Source organism: Pipistrellus hanaki, assembly GCF_964339955.1.
Source record: "Pipistrellus hanaki genome assembly, chromosome: 2".
Taxonomy (NCBI): domain Eukaryota; kingdom Metazoa; phylum Chordata; class Mammalia; order Chiroptera; family Vespertilionidae; genus Pipistrellus; species Pipistrellus hanaki.
Window position 1 is genome coordinate 196,522,635 of NC_140504.1, and position 7,104 is coordinate 196,529,738.

Here is a 7,104-nt window from a genome sequence, read left to right on the forward strand (position 1 = left end):
CCGAAAATAAGAATGTGGAGAAACTGGAACCCTTGTGCACTGTTGGTGGGAATGTAAAATGGTGCGGCTGTTGAGGAAAACAGTATGGAATTTTCTCAAAAAATTAAAAATTGTATAGCTGAGCTGAAACTGGTTTAGCTCAGTGGATAGTGCATTGGCCTATGGACTGAGGGGTCCTAGTTTCGATTCCGGTCAGGGGCATGTACCCTGGTTGCGGGCACATCCCCAGTTGGGGGTGTGCAGGAGGCAGCTGATCGATGTTTCTCTCTCATTGATGCTTCTAACTCTCTCTCCCTCTCCCTTCCTCTCGGTAAAAAAATCAATTAAAATATTTTTTAAAAAATTGTATAGCTGAAACTAATAAATTAATATTGAATGTACACTGTAATTGTAAAAACAAACAAAGAAACAAACAAACCTACCACATAATCCAGCAATTCCACCTCTGGAATATACCCAAAAGAATTGAAAGCAGGGTCTCAAAGAGGTATTTGTACCTCATATTCATAACAGCATTATTCATAATGGTTGCACATTGGAAGCAGCCCAAACACCCACCAACAGATGAATGGATAAACAAAACGTGGTGTATACATACACAACGGAGTACTATGTAGACGTAAAAAGGAAATACATTCTAATACATGTGACAACATGGATGACCCTTGAAGGCTGTTATAAACTGAATTGTATTCCCCCAAAAGTCACATGTTGAAGCCCTTACCCCAGGGTGTCTGTATTGGGAGGGGGGATAACCTTAGTCACTTCCTTTACACAAGCCTTAATGCAGGAGGAGGAAGCCACCCTGGGGGTGCCGCTCACAGAAAAGGCCGCGGAAGGCCACGGCGAGAAGAGGCCTGTTTTAAACCGAGGACGGGGCCCTCAGGGAAAACCAGCCCCGCTGGCGCCTTGATCTTGGACCTCCAGCCTCCAGAGCAGAGAGAAGATCCATTTCTGTTGTTAAACCATCAGTCTGCGGTATTTTGTTATGACAGCCATAAGAAATTATTACACAGACATTACGTTAAGTGAAATAAATCAGTCACAAAAAGACAAACACTGTTTAATTTCACATACTCGAGGCATCTAAAGTAGTCAAACTCATAAAAACGGAGAGCATGGTAGTTGCCAGACGCAGGGGGAGGAGGGAGAATGAGGAGTCGTTATTGAATGGGTGTAGAGTTTGGCAAGATGAAAAGTTCTGAAGATTGGTTGCTCAACTACTGAGCTGTGCACATAAAAATGATTAGGTTGGTGAATTTCATGTTCCGTGTGCTTTACCACAGTCCACACACACACACACACACACACACACGAAGCTAAGCTGTTAGAAGGGTCATCTATGTGTATATTGAAATTGTCTAGAATGAAGACACGAGAGACTGAGCATCTTTTTAAAAAGATGTGTTTATTGGCCCTAACCGGTTTGGCTCAGTGGATAGAGTGTTGGCCTGCGGACTGAAAGGTCTACCTTTATGGTTTCATACAGATCAGTTTCACTGCCCTAAAAGCCCCCGTATTCCACCTATCCATCCGTCATTCTCCACCCCCACCTACCCCCACCCCCACCCCCGGCCACCACGGGCCTTCCCGTCCTCTCTCACCACGTCTTCCCAGACCCAGTTCTGCGTGCCCTAGAACGTCTGTCATTGGAACCGCACAGTACACGGCCTTCTCAGACTGGTTTCTTTCGCTCAGCCATGCCTCTAAGGTTCGTCCATGACTTTCCGTGGCCCGGCAGCTCGTTTATTTTTGGTGCTGAATATTATTCCACAGAACGGATCAACCACAGCCTATCCATTCCCTCACTGAAGGAAAATTTGGATGCTTCCAAGTTAAAATGCTCTTTTTAAGAAAATAAAATAACATAGCAGGATTTATTCTGGAAGTCGTTGTGTTAGGAGTTGAGGGGCCTGGGAATGTGGGTATTTAAACATTAAAATGCCTTCCATGTTGCTGAAACTGGTTTGGCTCAGTGGATAGAGCGTCGGCCTGCAGACTGAAGGGTCCTAAGATCGATTTCGGTCAAGGGCATGTGCCTTGGTTGTGGGATGTGCAGGAGGCAGCTGATCAATGTTTCTCTCCCATCGATGTTTCTAGCTCTCTATCCCTCTCCCGTTCTCTCTGTAAAGAAAATTCAATAGAATCTATTTTAAAAAATAAAAATAAAATGCCTTCCATGTTGAAAGCAAAGGAGGGAGGCATTCAAGTGACATGCCTAACACACACAAGTGTGAGTGCAGGGCTGAATTCCTCTGGGTTAGTTACTTGCCTGTTTGCTGTGTGTACAATATAATACGCTTGGACCAACGAAGTGAATTTCGGTGGCAGCAGCACCTGCCACATCCATGCTACACGATTCAATTCTGGATCCCCCACACGACACGGGAGATCTACAGTCATTTCTCTGGACCCTCCTTCCGAGGGCCCCGTGTGACCAACGCCGTTTTCTTCGTTCACCGTTTGGACAAAATCGCGTTGGTGGGTCATTTTTAACTCCCCATAATCACGCCCTCATTTTCTCTAGAAAACCACGCCTTTCCTCCAACGTAAACGTAAGTGATTTACCGGTAGATGTGGAGGGAGTGTTTACCATGAATGCAGGGTCCCCCGGGTGGAACTTGCCGACTCTGTGGCTCCTGGGCTGACAGTGGCAGCTGTTTATAAGGGGCTGCGGGCTAGCGGGTCTCAGCCAGATCTGACCGAGGAGGAGGCTGCTAATGACCTGGACCTGGGCCAGGACAAGGGGTCGCAGCATCTCCTCCCCTTCATACTCCCACCAGGCCCCGGGGGGCTTTTCGGTGACCACTGGCGGTCAGAAGTCAGATGCTGGATGTAGGCCTCACCCAGAAAGCGGCGAGTGCCCTGGGGCAGCACGCTGTGGCGCTGGCTGGCCCCGTGTGACTCGGAGAAGGCGTCCCCGCGCTGGCTCTGATGGGGCTCCGTGGAGCGGAGTTTCCTTGAAACGTAGCCGTCAGCGTGTTGGTAACCAGACCCACTGCTGCTCTGGTGGGAAGAAAAGGCGCTGGAGTCTGGAGTTGAATCAAGAACCTTGATTGCTAGCCACGCTTAGCCACGTCCAAACAACGGAAAAGGGCTTCTGATGTGTGATCCTTCTTTTGGGAAAAGCTGTTTCACTTGTGTGTGTGTTTGCATGCATGGCACAGCCTTCTGCAATCGGCCCGATAATCACCCGTTCTCCGTTCCAACTCAGCGCAGGGACTTGGAGAAAGGCTGTCTAGGGTACTCACTTGGCCTGAGGGAAAAGACTGGAGAGGGAGCAATTCTGATTTACAACAAATTATAACGCAAAGCCCACTGTGGGTAAGTGCGAGGTGTGTGCGTGGGGAGCACCCGCAGCAGGACCCTGTGGGGGGCAGTAGCCAGCCCTCTCGCTCACGTGCAATGGCAGGCAACGGAAGCTCATTACTGTCTTGTATTTGCGCTACATAAACTTGGGAGGCAATTTCAAAGAAAATGCCTAGAAACAAGCTTCGATTTGTTACCAGGCTTGATAAAGCACGCCAGGTCTCCTTGAGACATTTTCTAAAATCCTCACTCGAGGTTATGTTTGCCTGATTTTGAGAGAGAGGGGGAGGGAAAGAGAGAAAAACATGGATGAGAGAGAGAAACATCGACCCGCTGCCTCCTGCATGCACCCGGACCACAACCTAGGTATGTGCCTTGACCAGGAATCAAACCTGGAACCTTTTTGGTGAGTGGGACGATGTTCTAACCAGCTGAGCCACCGGGCCAGGGCATCTTAAGGCATTTTAGAGGCAAATAATTGACGTGTTCTAAAGCTTGAGTACTTCTGGTGAATTAAAAAGACCAGTTGCCAGTGAAATGTTCATAGAACTTATTATTACTTTTTTGGTGAGTTTTTATTATTTATTTTAAAAATATTTTTATTGATTCAGAGAGGGAGGAGAGAGAAACATCAATGATGAGAGAGAACCATTGATCAACTGCCTCCTGCACACCCTCACCGGGGATTGAGCCCAAAACTTGGGCATGTGCCCTTGACCAGAATTGAACTCAGGACCCTTCAGTATGCAGGCCGCTGTTCTATCCACTGAGCCAAACCAGCCAGAGCAAATTTCTTTCTTTCTTTTTTAATTATAAAAATTATACATGCTTGGTGTGAAGAGAAAAAAAATCACACAAAACAGTAGACTGAATGAAAGTCAGTCTTGTGTTCTCTCCTCACTCTCTCTTCTGTGCCCAGCGGACTACATTCTCCTGGCAGCTATGTTTCTAGACATTTTTGAAGCATACACAAACTTGTCCTTTTAAAATTACAACTAGAATTATACTTTACATAACTGCGGCGTGACTTGCTTTTTTCATTTAACTCTGAGTCCTGGTTATCATTCCATATCGATTCAGATTTACCTAATTCTTTTTGAACCCTGTCAAGTATGCCATTGTATGTTGAAACATTATTCATTGTGGATGTTTAAGTTTTCCCAGGTTTTCACTATTATAAATAATGTTGCAAGCTTTTTGTATATATTTGCATATGGTTATGCAAAATTATTTGTAGGATGGCTTTCTAGAATTGCTGGGCTATTCACTATCTTCAGAGATAGTGTCAAATTGTGTTCTAAAAAATGGTATGGTTATATTTTTTCACCAACAATGCCTCAGAGTGCCCCTTTTCCCACATTCCCATCATGCTGGGTATTATGAAGTAAAAACGAGTTCTAATCTAAGACATGATTTTAATTTGCATTTATTTAATTATGATTATGTTGTGTTAAAAAAGTTAGCCCTTTGTTTTAGGTGTTAAAAATATTTCCCCTCTGCTTCTTCGTTGCATTGCTTTGTTGTTTCTTCTGCCTTACAGAGATGTAAAATATTCACACAGTAAAATTTATTGGTGTTTTTCCTTATGGCTTCTGGGTTTCCTGTCATGCTTAGACAGAATCTCCTCAATCATGATTTGAAAAATTTTAGTATTCCTTTAATACTTTTATGGTTTCTTTTTTTTTTTTAAATTATAAAATATCTGACATATACCTAAGAATAAGCATAATCTATATGTAGGTTATAGAGGACAATAATAATAATATAAACACTAGTAAACTCAGCCTAAGAAATAGTCATTTAGTGATTCAGTTTTTACATTTAAAAATATCTATCTGTAATTTTGGGGAGAGTTTAGAAATAATAGGAATTCAGTTTAAAAAATGTTCTGCCTTGATTGTATTTTTCTATATCGCTATCTGGTTGTCACATCACTTATTAAACTTTCCTCCTGGCTTCTTTTAAATAATGGTATTGCATTTCTTTTTTTTTTTTAAAAAAAAACATATTTTTATTGATTTTAGAGAGGAAGAGAGAGGGAGAGGTAGAAACATTGATTGATCGGCTGCTTACTGTATGTCCCCCACTGGGGATCGAGCCCACAACGTAGGCAGGTGCCCTGACTGGAAATCGACGGTGACCTCCTGGTCCACAGGTCGACACTCAACCGCTGAGCCACGCAGGCTGGGCTCGTATTGCGTTTCTGATTCCTCTGTATACAAAATAAAACTACTTCTATCTGTAGTAAGATTCATAAAACAACTAACCAAAGTCCTTGGTATTTTCAGATTCAATAACCAAAGTCCTCCCCATTTTCTAAAGCTTGCTGGAAAGAGAATAGGAAACTTTTTTTTTTTTTTTTTTTAATTCTCACCTGAGGATATTTTTCCTTTGATTTTTAGAGAGAGTAGAAGAGAGAGGGAAAGACAGAGAGAAATAACGATGTGAGGAAACACATCAATTGGTTGTCTCCTGCGTGTACCCTTACCAGGGCCCGGGAAGGACCCAGGACCCTTCGGTCTGCAGGCAGATGCTCTATCCCAGTGGTTCTCAACCTTCCTAATGCCTCGACCCTTTAATACAGCTCCTCATGTTGTGGTGACTTCCAACCATACAATTATTTTCACTGCTACTTGATAACTTTGCTACTGTTAATGAATCCTAATGTAAATATTTGTGTTTTCTGATGGTTTTAGGCGACCCTGCTGCTGTAGAGCCTAAGACCATTGGAAAACACAGACATTTACATTATGATTCATTAACAGTAGCAAAATCACAGTGATGAAGTAGCCATGAAAATAATTTTATGGTTGGGGTCACCACAACATGTGGAGCTGTATTAAAGGGCCGTGGCGTTAGAAAGGTTGAGAACCACTGCTCATCCATTGAGGCAAACCAGCTAAGTCAGAAAACTTTAAAAAAATATATATATTTTATTGATTTTTTACAGAGAGGAAGGGAGAGAGATAGAAAGCTAGAAGCATCGATGAGAGAGAAACATCAACCAGCTGCCTCTTGCACACCCCCTACCGGGGATGTGCCTGAACCAATGTACATGCCCTTGACCGGAATCGAACCTGGGACCTTTCAGTCCGCAGACCGACGCTCTACCACTGAGCCAAACCGGTTTCAGCAGAAAACTCTTAATTTCATGAGTTAAAAACAACCCATCTTGACCTCTTTACCTTAAGCAAGTTATTTAATTCCTCTAAGACCAGTTTCTTGACCTTTAAAATGGAGATAATAGTAATAACGCTTCATGGACTGTTGTCAGGACTAAATGGGCTGGACTCTCCATTCCGATAATTACAGGCTGTTGTTCCTTGTGATTAAGCCCCTATCCCAGTAGTCGGCAAACTTCGGCTCTGTTAACTAATGAGTTTGCCGACCACTGGGCTAAGGGATGCAACATGCATGGCCTGATGCTTTTGATCAATGGTTTCACAGATGTTCTTATTAAAATGCATTATTATTACCTTATCAGCCTCTCTGGCCCTCAGAAGGAAGGCTGTATGTACTCTCTGGCTGTATGGCTGGACTGTGTGGGATTGTTAACAGGTCTAGTTTGCTAATTTCATGGCCCGATACCATACTATTATGCTTTACAACTAGGTGGAATTCTGAGGTTTCTAAATTTACATTGTTATAAATGTAACAATACCATGGTAAATGTAGGTTCCTGATCAGCAGAGCCCCTCTCGTCACTGCTCAATGACCTGCACAGCCACAGGCTCATCTGGGAAGCCACGTCCATTTGCTCACCACCCGCTGACCCCTGATTAGAAGTCACGCTCC